This window comes from Fukomys damarensis, unplaced genomic scaffold (assembly GCF_012274545.1).
Source record: "Fukomys damarensis isolate Sample0158 unplaced genomic scaffold, DMR_v1.0_HiC HiC_scaffold_5, whole genome shotgun sequence".
NCBI lineage: Eukaryota > Metazoa > Chordata > Mammalia > Rodentia > Bathyergidae > Fukomys > Fukomys damarensis.
Window position 1 is genome coordinate 41128884 of NW_022900917.1, and position 15302 is coordinate 41144185.

Sequence of the window (15302 nt, forward strand, 5' to 3'; positions counted from 1 at the left end):
TTTTTTTTTTTTTCTTAAATAACCCATCTCCTACGCCAGGTGTGGTGGTGCACATCTGTGATCCTATCCTAGCACTTGGGAGGCTGAGGCAGGAGGATCACTGCAAGTTCAAGGCCAGCCTAGACTGCATAGTGAGTTCAAGGCCAGCTGGGCTACATGGTGAGACCCTATCTCAAAAAACCCTAACAAACTGTTTATTTGGAGGCCCAACAGTGCCAACTACTTCTAATAGCTCTCAGATAAGTTCACCCTTCTGGACACCAAGAAGACAGGTGAGAACCTGAACAGGATTCCCAGGTGACTCCATGGAATTCTCCAGTGCCACTTTATTGAAGAAATGCATTTTCATTCTTCAGACACATGGAAGGGTGAACTTAGTATCTATCACAAGTTCACATGGTCATTTTTTTCTTTTTAATTTCCTTGGTGCAGCTTAAGTGAAGACTTAGTAAAGGTCCCCCCTTTCTTTTCTTTTCTTTCTTTTTTTGAGACAGTGTTTCACAATGTAGCTCAGAGTGGCCTTGAGCTCACTATGTGTTCCAGCCTGGCCTTGAATTTACAGCAATCCTCCTGCCTCAGCCTCCCAAGTGTTGGGATCACAGGCGTGTACCACCACGCCTAGGTTTTTTTCTCTCTTGAGTACTGCATGCATGCTATTGCAGCAAGCAAGTCCTGGTGTGAAAGGTTTAATTTATCTACCCCATTTATTTTTTATTTTTGTAGTCCTCATTTCTGTTTTCCTGTTTTATGACTGCTGAATTATTAGCAATCCCTCCCTTACACCTAAGAATTCACATATTGGTGGGAACAGCTGGATGATCAAGATGTCTTTCTGATATCTTCTTTGTAAATACAAATACCCTTTTATATATGGAAGGAGAAAGAGCCAGCTTCTGAGGGGAGAAGTCTTTCCCACTACTGAAGGCCCTTATGGAAATGTGGATTGAGACTGTTAGTCAAACTTTTGCCTCTCAGTTTTGAGTTATTTATTGCAACTGACTTTACCATCCAAAAGGAGTGTTTTTGCCAAGTTGTGCCTTTCCTTCTGGAGTTGTATGAGAACACAGTAATAGTTCCGTTTACACTGTGAAGTGGGTACTGTTTTGAGAACACCTCAGTGGCTTTCTGAGTTCTAGCTAAGAATGCTTCTGCGTGCTCTATGAAGAAACTCCTGTAGTTGTACCTGCTGTTAGTTATTTTTCTCTTCTTCTTGAGACAAAATGCTCAGTACCCAAAGTTAGAGGGGGAAAGGATCACTTAGCTTATGGTCTGTGGAGGTTTCAGTCCATAATCGGCCGGCTCCCAGGCACGGTGCAGAGGGCCGAGTTCATGGCAGGAGAAGACAACAAAAGCAACAAGGAACCTTAGCAGCGTTTTTCTGCCCTTTTATCCCTTCTGGATGATGAGGTACTCATGGAAGTGGCCTACATGCCCATCAGCAGATGAACAGATAAAGAAAATGCAGTATTTATACACAATGGAGTACTACTCAGCTGCAGAGGAGGATAAACTGGAGTCCTGTTGGTATAGAGGAAGAGATGTAACTCCCAAACCTGCTAGCTATCTGGAACGCTAGTTCGTGTTCTCCAAAGTAGAAGAATGAATTCGAGGAACTGTGGAGGCCCCTTCAATGCATTCTTAATTTGTATTCCTCTTATTATGAGTTGAGGTTAATCAACTTGTTCATATTAATAAGCAAGTGCGCAGCCAGGCGTGGTGGCACACGCCTGTAATCCCAGCACTCAGGAGGCTGAGGCAGGAGGATCACTGTGAGTTGGAGACCAACCTGGGCTACATAGTGAGTTCCAAATCAGTCTTAACTACATAGTGAGATCCTGTCTTAAAAAAACAAAACAAAACAAAAAGCAAGTGTTCCCCTTCCAAATTGTTTGTATTTTGAAAATGTTGTATAAAAATGTGTCTTGTTTTTTCTTCAGTGCTGAGGATCAAACCTAGAGCCTCAAGCGCGCTGATCTTTGTGTCTTCTTTCTTTTCTTCCTCTTCTTCTCCTCCCCCTTCCTCATTTTTTGATTTTTTTTTTTTTTTATGAGGGGCCTTGCTGAGTTGCTCAGACTGTTCTGGAGTGAGGATGCCCCAGGCTGCATTAAGGAATTTAACCCAACACTTTAACCTAAGGATGCAGATTCGCTGACTCCCACTGTGGAAAATGAATTTCCAGGACTTGTCTGTAAGAGTACTCAAGAGCGGAGCGGTGCGCAAAGCAATGAGGCGCAGGGCACTTGGGGACTGGGGACCTCGTGTGTGTCTGGAGGTGGAGATCAGTGGAATCCAATCATCTATGGCCGGCCCATCCTCAGTGAGCTACCCCGAACGGAAAGGCCAGAAAGGAGGTCCCTGCAGGGCTGAAAGGGGACTCTAGGTAAAAGGGAATGGGCAGACCCCTTTGCAGCTGAAAGGGTGTCACCCAGGTTGGCTCTCTGGGAAGAGGAAAATTAAACTGGGCTTGTGTTGTTCTGAAGCTGCAGTTTTTCTTTGGGGGCAGGATGGTGGTGGTATTGGGACTCAAACCCAGGACCTTGTGTTGTCAGGCAGATGTGGTGCCACTGAGCTATATTCCCAGCCTCTGCAGTTTTCAATACACAATTTAAAATTTTTTGACTTCTTTTTTTTTTCCATTAATTTTATTAGTATATTTTAGGTATCCAATACAGTTATATTCATCATTAGGATCCTGTACCTTTACACGATGTATCTGTTATACCAAGCCAGCAAGAGAACACCAAGTACAGGGACACAGATAAAACTGAAGAAAGTTGCTGGGCATGGTGGGGCACAGCTGTAATCCCAGCACTCGGGAGGCTGAGGCAGGAGGATCACTGTGAGTTCAAAACCACCCTGGGCTACATACTGAGTTCCGGGTCAGTCTTAACTACCTAGAGAGACCCTGTCTCAAAAAAACCAAGAAAAAAAAAAATGAAGGAAGTTCATTACACACTGCGGGCCCCCCTCTAAAAGAATTGAAGCCCCGTTACAGGATTGTGTATAGTTTTATAGATTTTTTTTTTCAGAGAAAGAAGTTCAAACAGGTCAGCGCATTCACACAGCTACGAGGGGACGAGATTCCAAACACACTGTTTAGTTTACGGGGAAGTGTTCTATGGTCACCCTTTGTCACACCATTTGCCCCTGGGTGGGCTGTTAGCCAAGGTAGCGATTAGCACGTGCAGGTTTGTTTGCAGTTTGAGCAGCTTTTCTGGATGTTTGCTAAGGAGAGCGGGACAGTATCTTGGTTCTTACCCCTCTTCCCCTACCCTCCACCCTTCCGTATTTACAGACTTTGTTCTCATGTTTTTCCTTTTCCCCTACTTTGTCTTTTTCCTTCTGTCCTTTCCCTCCCACTTCCGTACTCCTTTAGAGTTTTAACATTTTTTGATTTCTTTATCTTCTTTCGACCTAACTTTATTTCTTCTTCTTCCTGCTCTTCTCCACCTCCTCCTTTTTCTCTCTTCCTCTCCTTTTTTCTCTTCCTCTTTCTCTCCCCCTCCTCCTTTTTGAAACAAGGTCTTGCTATGCAGTTCAGGCTGGCCTTGAACTCAGAGCAATCCTCCTGCCTCAGCCTTCTGGGTGCTGGGATTACAGGTGTGAGCCACTGACCCTGGCCTAACTTTATTTCCTCTATCCTACCTCAAGCCTGGTCTCAAACTCCTCCTGATATAGGGCATATGATATATGGACCTCCAAATAGTACAAGGGAAATATAACTCTCAACCTGCTAGTGTCTGATACTCCCAGTTCCTGTTCTCTAAAATCAAAGAATGAATTCTAAGAACCACAAAAGTTTAAGAGTAGGAAGAATTTATTGAAAAAAAGCTTTGGGTCGGGGATTTAGCTCAGTGGAACCGCATCCGCCTCTCAAGCATAAGGTCCTGAGTTCAATCCCCAATACCGCCACCCCCCAAAAAAGATAAGAAAACTTCTGTCTAAGAGACAGAAAGGGCTGGAGAGTGGGTTGCTCACTGACCCTGCTTCTCAAGGGCATTTTAAAGAACAAAGCCACAAGGGCCGGGGATTTAGTTCTGCCATCTGCCTTGCAAGCGCAAGGTCATGAGTTTGACCCCTGGTACCATGAGGAGAGGTAGGTATGAGGAAGGACAAAACTACAGTGAGTTAATAAGATTACAAGTAGAGTGGCTTAGATAATATCGATCCAATGGAAAATCCCAAGGTGGGCATAAAATTATGGTTGGACAAAATTATGATTAACCAGCAAGATTACAAATATAGTCCTTCGGTAATATTGATTAAACGGGGATCAAATGTTGGAAGCTGAGATAGCAAGCCAAAGGACGAGAATTTTCCAGGAAAGAATAGGCTAGGGATGTTTTTTGGTCCCCACCCAAGGTGGTTGATGCCTACTTAGAATATCAGTTGATGCTTTTCTTCCCTAGGGGAAGTAGGTGAGGTAGAATTAGGTCTTTGTCTAGAAGCCTGGCCTTCAAGGAATGTGCCTCCAGCCACAGTTGTGATTGTTCTTATCTTTGGCATTGACTTCTTCAATGGCCCAGCCCTGTCTGACTGCCTACAATATTTTTATTTTATTTATGTATTTATTTATTGGTCTTTTGAGACAGGTTCTCACTATGTAGTTGAGACTGACCTGAAACTCACTGTGTAGCCCAGGCTGGTCTCGAACTGGCCTACAATATTTTTAACTAGCTTGGCTGTCTACAAAACTTCTTCCTCAGCCTCAGCCTCCTGAGTGGCTGGGACCACGGTGTGGGTTGTTGTGTTTGTTCCCACCCCCTCATAATTTTTTTTTTTTTTTTTTTTTTTTTTTGGTGCCAGGGATCAAACTTGGGCCCTTGTGCTTGCGAGGCAGGTGGTGGAATCACTGAGCCAAATCCTCGGCCCTCCTTCCCCTCATAATTTAAGAGCTTTTCATAATTAGTTCTTTGGACGTAAGTGGTAGACCTTTTCTCATGTATTATCATTTTGCTTCCTCTTTTCCTTATTGCCTTTGAAATGGCAAAACTTACACAACAACATCAAAGAAAAATATCTTGATATCTGTGACTTTAACATAATTATTTGTCTTGTGGATTGTGTTCTAGATATGTTCATAATCATGTTTAGATACAATCAATTCCAATTACTGGTCATATTTTTTGCATTTTGCTTTTGTCCCTTGAGGTCAGTGGATAACCACATAGTTGGTGTACTTTGGTGGGAGAAGCCATATTTTTCAGCCGGCTGCTTAGGTCTTCCAAGTGCTGGGGAGAATATGTTTTTCCATTTCTGCCAGCAAACAATTCAGAGTGTTCCTGAGGGATCAGGACTCCAGGCACCTGAACAAAACAATTTTAAGTATCACCTTGTGGCAACAAATTAATCAATTACAGTGGAAACTGTTAGATTTCCCTCACTTTAAGATGGCTGCTATGTAAGATAATAGCCTTCTTCCCATAATGCCCTGCTTCTCACCTAAAAATATAACTTTTCCCACCAAAGTACATCCTTCTTCCCATTATGCCGCTTTTCCTGCCAAAAGAGTAACCTAAGACTTGCTACCTCCTAGCCACTACTGATGTCACAAGCCCCTCCTAGTAACATCACATGCTGTTCCAATCCCTAGCCACTGACTTATTGAACCCCACCTCAGTTTCTGTAAACCCCTCCCAGCCCCTATAAAAGACACTCCCTGTCCTGGCTCTTTAGTGTGGGCATAATTTATTAAATATTTCAGTCTGTCCAATACCATTTTCCTATTGCTGGTGGGAGAGGTTAGTCTTTCCCTGCTTTCTTCCCACTCCATGCATCTTGCTTAAATATTTTTCTTTAGCAAGTGCAAGGTGGCCAGATTAATAACTCTAAATAAATAGAAGCAAGGCTTCATGATTTTTTTTTTTTTTTGGTACTGGGGATCGAACTCAGGACCTTGCACTTGCAAGGCAGGCATGGTGCCCCTGAGTTAAATCCCTGGCCCTCAGCTTCATGACTTTTTTAAAAAAAGCTTCAAACTCTTTGATGTAATATACACACCTTGGATATCTGCATATCTGCTGAAAATTCACTGGGTTTATTTTTATTTCTTAGTTTTAGAAATAGAGTTACAGGATGGCTCTAACTACTCCATTGTAGTGCATTGCTCATTGTTTTCCTTCTTGTTAAATAGGGAGGGTGTGTGTATATATGAATGTGGTAGTTCTATATAATAAGTGGCTATGTATGTATAATATGGAAGTTATTTATGTAAATAAAGCATATATATCCTGGATTGTTTTGGTACCAGGGATCGAATAAAGCATATATATACTATATACATAAAATAAATTAATATTTAAAGATGACAGTATAGAATACATTTCTTTTGCCGGTGTGTGTTTTCCCTTAATCCTAGTATTCCTAAAGAACTTGTGAAGCTATGTTTCTGTAACAGTGGGCTCTTGTATCTACACAGAACGTACTGTTCATGAATTGCTTTTGTATATATATTATCTTGTCAGACTCCAGTCAATTATTTCTCTGACAATTAAAAGAATTTGTCAAACTTTTCAAAAAAATCTAGAGATCATGTCTTTTGGAAGACTTTAAGTTTAAACCTTCACTCAAAATCTCCTTGAATTATTTCTATGGTTGTGGGCACTACGGTTGTACTAATAGTGAAAGACTGTATGTCTAGCTTGCAATTCTTAGCATTTAACCACAGTTCTACATGTTCAGGAACTATTTTACATATAGACCTCAGAATTTGTAAAACCTTCACAATTTTGCTTTTCAGTACATAAAGCATTAATTGGGAGATTACTGTTATAATCCAATAATCAGAATCATTATCCTAAAAAATTAGTAAAGACTTTTCTTTAATCTGCTTACAAAGCTTTCAGTTAAAATCGGAAAACAATATAACTCTGAACCTGCTAGATCTCAGATATCCCAAGTTTGTGTTCCCTAAAAATTGAAGAATGTATTCTAAAGAACAATGGAGGTGAAGAGTAGGAAAAAATTTATTGAGAGATCTCCTGAGCCAGGAGGGGATCCAAAAGGGCATTGCTGCCGACCCCATTTTAGAGAGGAAGTTTTATAGAGCAAAATCATGAGGTGAGTACAAAATAATAAGGTGGGTGCAACATAGGTCAAAACTATGATCAACCAATAAGATTACAAGTAAATCTTCTTAGGTAATATTGATATAATGGGGAAGCAGGTCACACGCAAAGGTACATTGAAAGAACAAAGACCTTTTAAGGAAGGAATGGATCAGGAGATCCTGGTCACCCACTTGGGTGACTGGTGTCTATGTAGACTTTATTGGAGAGGGTGATACTTGAAGAGTATAATCTTGGCTGGGGTGGTGGTGCACACCTGTAATCCCAGCACTCGGGAGGCTGAGGCAGGAGGATCGCTGTGAGTTCCAGGTCAGTCTCAACTACATAGTGAGACCCTGTTTCAAAAAACCAAAAAAAAAAAAAAAATCATGTAAAATTACAAGTTCCCAATGATGAGTGTATTGTATACCTAAAATATACCAATTAAAGAATTTAAGAGAAAAAAGAATGTTATTGATATATAATTCACATATCATGAAATTAATCTTTGAAAGTGCAAATTTGGCCGGGCATGGTGGCACAGGCCTGTAATCCCAGGACTCAGGAGGCTGAGGCAGGAGGATTGCTATGAGTTCGAGACCAGCCTGGGCTATATAGTGAGTTCCAGGCCAGTCTCAACTACATAGTGAGATGGGCCGGGGATTTAGCTCAGGGGTTCCACCGCCTGCCTTGCAAGCACAAGGACCCGAGTTCAATCCCTGGTACCCCCCCAAAAAAAAACAACGAACCAAACAAAAAAAACCTACATAGTGAGACTCTGTCTCAGAAAACAAAAACAAAACAAAACAAAAGAGTACAATCTTCAAGTTATTGCTTATCTCTTGGGGGAGGGATGCAGACCTGGTCATTCTGTCTTTATCTTGAGGCCTGGCCTTCGACAGGTGCACCTCCATCCTCAGCTATTACGTGTTCTCATCTCCTGCACTGACTGCCCGGAGGGCCCAGCCCTGTCTGACTGCCTAGAATATTTCTACCTAATTTAGCTGTCTATAATAAAATGAGGAACAATGACACGAGATATTTTTATTTATTTTTGTGGCTCTAAGCATTGAATTCAGGGCCTTTGCCTTGAAGTACATCCTCAGCCCTTAAAAAAAAATTTTTTATATATATGTATTGGTGTGTGTGTGTGTGTGTGTGTGTGTGTGTGTGTGTGTGTGTGTGTGTACTGGGGAACTGAACCGAGGGATTTCACAGAGCGTCTTCCCAGTCCTTTAAATTTTTAACTTTAAGACAGTCTTGTGAAGGTGCTGAATTTTCCAGAGTGCTAGGATTATAGGCTCCATGCCCAGCTAGGGGTAGCTCTATCTTAATGAACTTTCTTTCATTAATGCCATTAAACAGCTTTGCTTTAAAAATGGCTAGGCGCACTTGCCAGTTTGCTAAACTATCATTTTTGTTTCTGACTGTGCTGTATACACTACTGACTGATTTTTATAATCTGAAGGTAATGTATTTTTCCACTGATGTTCTTGCCCGAGGCGTCCTCCTGCCTGTTATGACCAGTATGATAACAGCATCCTATTTTTGTCTTGGCAGATTGAAGCAAGAGTAGACGAAGGATGGAAAATAGGGCTCCTTTGTTTGGTGCTGCTTAGCAGTTATCTAAGTGTATAATTTCTGGAACTAGAGCCAAAGGGCACCCTTAGCCTTTTTAAAAACAGCTAAGAGAGGTCATTTTCCTTTGTTTCTCTATCATTACTGTGGGGGTCTTGACACTTTTCTTCTCTCACAATTTAAAACCAGATCTTCACAGTGGCCTGGGCAGTCTACTTGCTGCAGAAAAAAATGACTGAAACAGTGCATGGCCTCTGTGCTGGCTTTTCCATGCTAATGAGTGTTAGCTGATCATCCCCCCGGGGCCCATTTTACAAGTGAGTTTCAGCTTTTTCCTCTCTCAAATCTCTCCTGAGCTCTGTTCCCAAGAACAGCATGATGAATGAAGTGTTCAGTCTCTTTCATCCCCCTGGTCTTACTCCTAACTGCCAAATACAAAGGATATTTTCTCATGTTTTCATGGATCCCCTGTCCCACTGAAAAACATGGTGAGCGTTTCTTCCAAAATTTCCTCCTCTTGGATCTGGTCCTTTAAGACTTGTTAATAAACTAATCTCCATTTTATCCTTCTGGCTGCTACAACTTCTGCTTTATCAGGTGGCTCCTTGATCAGCCCCTCCTAAGACTGAAAAGCCCAGGGGCTCCTGAATCTCCTTGCTATGCTTCAGGGGTTTGGAAAATGGGACTGAGTGCTGTAGATTCAGGGACTGACCACAAATCAACTTGCCTGTGTTTGTCTCCCACTCGTGTGCCTTCCTGATTTCTCTAAACCTGGACCTCCAAACTGTCCTCTGGTGGTCCAGGCCATAGACTGTGGCAGAGCGTTCAGATCTTTCCTGGCTCTGTCCTCTGTCCTTCTCAAATTCATTCAATTTCCATGAGGTCTTGCTCTTTTGAGGATCGAGGCAGTTTCTCGCCATGTCCCAAGCCACACACCGCACACACAGAGATGAAGTAGTTGAAACCTTTGTTCCCAAGGAGCTTTCTCACTAGGAAATGAACATGGACTACAAACTCAGGAGGAAATAGTGTTACGGTAAGCAGGTACAGAGTGAGCTGGGGAGTAAGGAGGGTGTGGTCATCTCTTGGGAGTTTTGGGAGGATTGTGATTCGGAAAAACTTCAGGGAGACGATATCTAACATCATGAATAAAGACGGTTGATGTAATAATGATCTGGGAGAGGTGGTAAGAGCTTAGGTAAGGGATCTGTGGTAGGAGAGGAAAATAAGCAACAGGAAGAGATATTGAGGGTGCAGAACAGAATGAGAAAAGATGGAAAGGCAAGTCAAGGAAGAGCAAATACCAACTGCAACTCCCTGGCAAGTGGGCCTGTGTGATGTCTCCACTCATGCAGACTATTTCTCAGTTTGTGGAAACATATGTCTTTAAAAATTATCTGCAGAGGAAATTCCATTAGCAAGTTTTTTCAGAGTAAAGGTGTAGTTTTTCTTAATTCAATCTGACAAATATTTCTAGTGGCTTATTGGGTTCCTGACATGGAAGATTTATAATCTCATAGAAATAATGCACACATACACAAGATTTAAGACTGAGAAATGAGACGGTATGGGATTAATTATCAAAATGCACTGTACAGGTGGCCCTTGCTCTATTCAGGTTCCAGATTCTGGATTCAACTAACTGTGAGTAGGAAATATTTTAAAAAGTGCAAAAAATTGTACATATCTAAATATGTATAGGCTTTGTCTTGTTATTCCTTAAACAATACAGTATAACAACTATTTATGTAGCATTGTATTCGGTGTTCTAAGTAATCCAGAGATGATTTAAAGTATACAGGAGAATGACTATGATTATTTGCAAAGACTACACCATTTTATCTGAGGGACTTGAGCATTTGCAGATTTTGTTGCACCTTGAGAGGGTCCTGGAACCAATCGCCATGAATACTAAGAGTCAGCTGTATATTAAAATATATTTAAAAGGGGGGCTAGAGGTATAGCCGAGTGGTAGAATACTTGCTTGGACTTAGTCTTTTTTTTTTTTTTTGTATGAGGGATCTAACTTAGGATCTTGCACTTGCAAAGCAGACGCAGCAGCACTGAGCTAAATCCCCAGCCCTGGTAGAGTACATGCTTAATGTTTACAAGGCCCTATGTTCAATCCTCAGCAATGCCCGTCCCCTGCCAAAAGTATGCCTATTTATTTTTGTGCACAATAAAGGAAACATTAAATCCATTTAAAAATATAATTTTAATACAAATTGTTTAAAAAGAAAAACAAACAAACAAACAAACATAGTTTTGGGAGGATTGTGATTCGGAAAAACTTCAGGGAGACGATATCTAACATCATGAATAAAGACGGTTGATGTAATAATGATCTGGGAGAGGTGGTAAGAGCTTAGGTAAGGGATCTGTGGTAGGAGAGGAAAATAAGCAACAGGAAGAGATATTGAGGGTGCAGAACAGAATGAGAAAAGATGGAAAGGCAAGTCAAGGAAGAGCAAATACCAACTGCAACTCCCTGGCAAGTGGGCCTGTGTGATGTCTCCACTCATGCAGACTATTTCTCAGTTTGTGGAAACATATGTCTTTAAAAATTATCTGCAGAGGAAATTCCATTAGCAAGTTTTTTCAGAGTAAAGGTGTAGTTTTTCTTAATTCAATCTGACAAATATTTCTAGTGGCTTATTGGGTTCCTGACATGGAAGATTTATAATCTCATAGAAATAATGCACACATACACAAGATTTAAGACTGAGAAATGAGACGGTATGGGATTAATTATCAAAATGCACTGTACAGGTGGCCCTTGCTCTATTCAGGTTCCAGATTCTGGATTCAACTAACTGTGAGTAGGAAATATTTTAAAAAGTGCAAAAAATTGTACATATCTAAATATGTATAGGCTTTGTCTTGTTATTCCTTAAACAATACAGTATAACAACTATTTATGTAGCATTGTATTCGGTGTTCTAAGTAATCCAGAGATGATTTAAAGTATACAGGAGAATGACTATGATTATTTGCAAAGACTACACCATTTTATCTGAGGGACTTGAGCATTTGCAGATTTTGTTGCACCTTGAGAGGGTCCTGGAACCAATCGCCATGAATACTAAGAGTCAGCTGTATATTAAAATATATTTAAAAGGGGGGCTAGAGGTATAGCCCAGTGGTAGAATACTTGCTTGGACTTAGTTTTTTTTTTTTTTTTGTATGAGGGATCTAACTTAGGATCTTGCACTTGCAAAGCAGACGCAGCAGCACTGAGCTAAATCCCCAGCCCTGGTAGAGTACATGCTTAATGTTTACAAGGCCCTATGTTCAATCCTCAGCAATGCCCGTCCCCTGCCAAAAGTATGCCTATTTATTTTTGTGCACAATAAAGGAAACATTAAATCCATTTAAAAATATAATTTTAATACAAATTGTTTAAAAAGAAAAACAAACAAACAAACAAACAAACAAACAAGAACAGGGCCAGGGATTTAGCTCAGTGGTTCTGGCTCCTGCCTCATAAGGGTAAGGACCTGAGTTCAGTCTCCAGTACCAATAAAACAAAACAAAACAAAACGAAAAACCAACCCTGTGCTCCGCCCATTGTAGACTCCCAATAAATACTAAGCTATAATAATAACACTTAGACAATGATAAGCTTGCATTATTTTATAGGGTTAAGTAACTTTTATGGGGTATAGTGATTCCCACCCATGAGAATCCTGGGAAGGAGAGGTTGATCATTTAAATGGAAATAAAAGTTATAAGAGTGCTGCTGACTTTTGTCAATCTAAATAGTAGAGCCTAACTAAGGCCTTAAAAATAAAAATGTAGAACACTTTGTATGAGGCTATGGAAAAAGAATGGACTATTTTGCTTAAAATAGAACACTTACATTTAGGAGCTTTTAGTCTAGCATGACTGTGACATTTATGTCAAGGCAGTAGTTTTAAGTTTGATTATGAACTCCCCTGTTCTACCTTTTGTCTCTAAAACACTCCAAAGGCTTCATGCTCTGCTGCAGCAGAATGAAAATTGAATGTAAAGAGTACATTTTCTGTTTGGTTTTGTTTTGAGACAGGGTCTCACTGTGTAGTTGACACTGACCTGGAACTCACTATGTAGCCCAGGGTGGTCTCAAACTCCCAGCTATCCTCCTGCCTCAGCCTCCCGAGTGCTGGGATTACAGGTGTGTGCCACCACTCCTGGTTTAAATAGTACATTTTCTACCTCTTGGCCAATGATCTTTTGTTAGTGTGGCCTACTAGTAATTATTATAATATTATTTGTGATCATTCTTCAGAGTCAATCAGCAATGTACCGCTGTTGAGTTCTGGTCTGGGATTAGGAGATCTCTACAGTCATTCTGCTCCTTACCAGCAGAATGGGAGTCATTTATGAAATGACTCCCAAGGGCCAGGGATTAGCTCAATGGTTCTGCCACTTGCTTTGCAAGTGCAAGGACCTGAGTTCAATCCCTGGTACAAAAAAAAAAAAAAAAAAAAAAAAAAGACTCCCAAAATAATTTAAAGTTGTGTGATTTAAATAATCCTCATTCAGGGCTGGGGATTTAGCTCAGTGGTGCTGTTGTGTGCTTCACAAGTGCAAGGACCCCAGTTCGATCCCTGGTACCAAAATAAATAAATAATCCTCATTCTCCCCACTCCCTTCCCAAAAATAAACCTGACAGCTATTTACAAGAATGGGTATGTGCTCACTAAGGGTAAAATCTAAAACTAATAATCTTTGCATCTGTAAAAAGAATTCCATTGTTCGGAAGAATTACATGTGAACTCCAAGTAATGTTTTGGATGATGTCCAGAATTTTGTATTGAGAGATCAAGATCACACAAGCTCTAAACACTGAGAATATGTAATGCATTATTTAATTTAAACCTTGATTTTAGGTCGTTTGAATCTCACACAGAAGCCAATTCAACCAAAGGGAAAAAATAGTGATGGTTAAAGCAATATGCTCTTTTGGAAGCGTGCTTATTTTACAGGAGGCTTCTGAGTATCACATCATGGTGATGCTGTTATTTGCAAGTCCGTTAACCAGCAGCCTCTTTTGAAAGTTGTGAAGAACTGTGGCAGGAAGCCAGCGTGGTGGTGAGATTTGCCCACCATCAGGTGTTTTGGCAATCTTTCTTGGAGGAAGCGGGAGGGTGATTCTGACGCCGTGTGTCTATCACTAAAAGAATTGATTGAAAAGCAAACAGTCCTGAGCATCTCTCTCCTGATGAGTGCTGCTCCTTACAGGGTAGGATCTTGGGGATGCTAAGTGTCACTTCCAACACCACCACTGTTGTCCACACTTTAAAAAAATTTTTTTAGTCTTTGGAAAAAAGCTTAGGTGTAGAACAATCTAGGGATTGAACTCAGGAGCAAGGCACAAATCTTTTGAACGTGAAACTATCAGAATTTGGGGTTGGATTATATTCTTTGAGGATTAAAAATACAGTGCTGGATCAAATCCACTTACAATGATTTTGCCAAAGGAAAACATGATTAAAATATTTAAGTACTGTGGCGGGGGGTACAGTTCAGTGGTGGAGCTTTTAACTGGCATATATAGGGCCTTTGGTTCAGTCCCTAGGACCAAAAAAGAAATGACTAAAACAAGAACAGGATGTATAATTTTCTCCTGTGATAGATAAACTAATTCTAAGATAATTTTGTAACAGATACAGTGGGTTGGTCTGTTCTCTTTTGTTTGGTAATGGGGATTGAACTCAGGACCTTGTGCTTGTGAGGCAGGCAGTGGAACCACTGTGCTAAATCCCTAACTCTGTGCTTCTTGCATGCTTTCCTATCTTGAAGGTACTGGGAAGTATTGATCTACATCTTCTCCATTCTGTCATAGCTTGGGCTGAGATATGTCTAGTTTGGCAAGCAGGATCATTGGAGAGGGACATGAAAGAAGGAGTGAACCACAGGAGACAGAGTTCTTCTGGCAGTAGACAAGGGAGGAAGCATTTGGTTCTTTTGAAAAATTTCTGGCCAAGGTTCAAGGTTCTGGTTCCTAACATTAAAGGTGCCAAGGGGCCAGGGATTTAACTCAGTGGGACCACACCTGTCTTGCAAGCTCAAGGTCCTGAGTTCCATCCTTGGTACCAAAAAAAAAAAGAAAAAAAAAAGACAGCCCTGAGGCTGGACAACTATATTCTTGTCTCCAGCCCCTCCCTTCTTTCTCTGTGCTTCCTGGATACCATTGAGTGAACAGTTTTATTCTACCAAACCCTCTCACCACGATATTTCTGCCTTGGAGCCAGCTGACCATGGAAGAGACCCACTGAAACTGTGAGCCAAAATAAGCTGGTCCCTTAAGTTGTGCATATGGGTTATTGTGTCTTAGGGATGGAAGTCTTAATTACTTTTTCTCATTACAAAGCACCTGACACCTAAATTTAAGTATCATTTTTTTTTTTTTTTTGTACTGGGGATCAAACTCAGGTCTTTGTGCTTATGAGGTAGGCAGTGGAACCACTGAGCTAAATCCTTGGCCCATGTGACACCTAAATTTCAAGAGGAAAGGTTTATTTTAGTCCACAGTTTGTAGAGATTTCAATCCATAGTTGACTGGCTCCAAGGCAGGGTGGCATGAGAGAAGAGAAACAGTTCATGGCAGGCAGAAGGCAGCAAGGGTGCAAGGCAGCAAGCAGTGAAGCTGCAAAGCAGCAGCAAACAACAGCTGCCCTCCTCTTTCTGGACTAT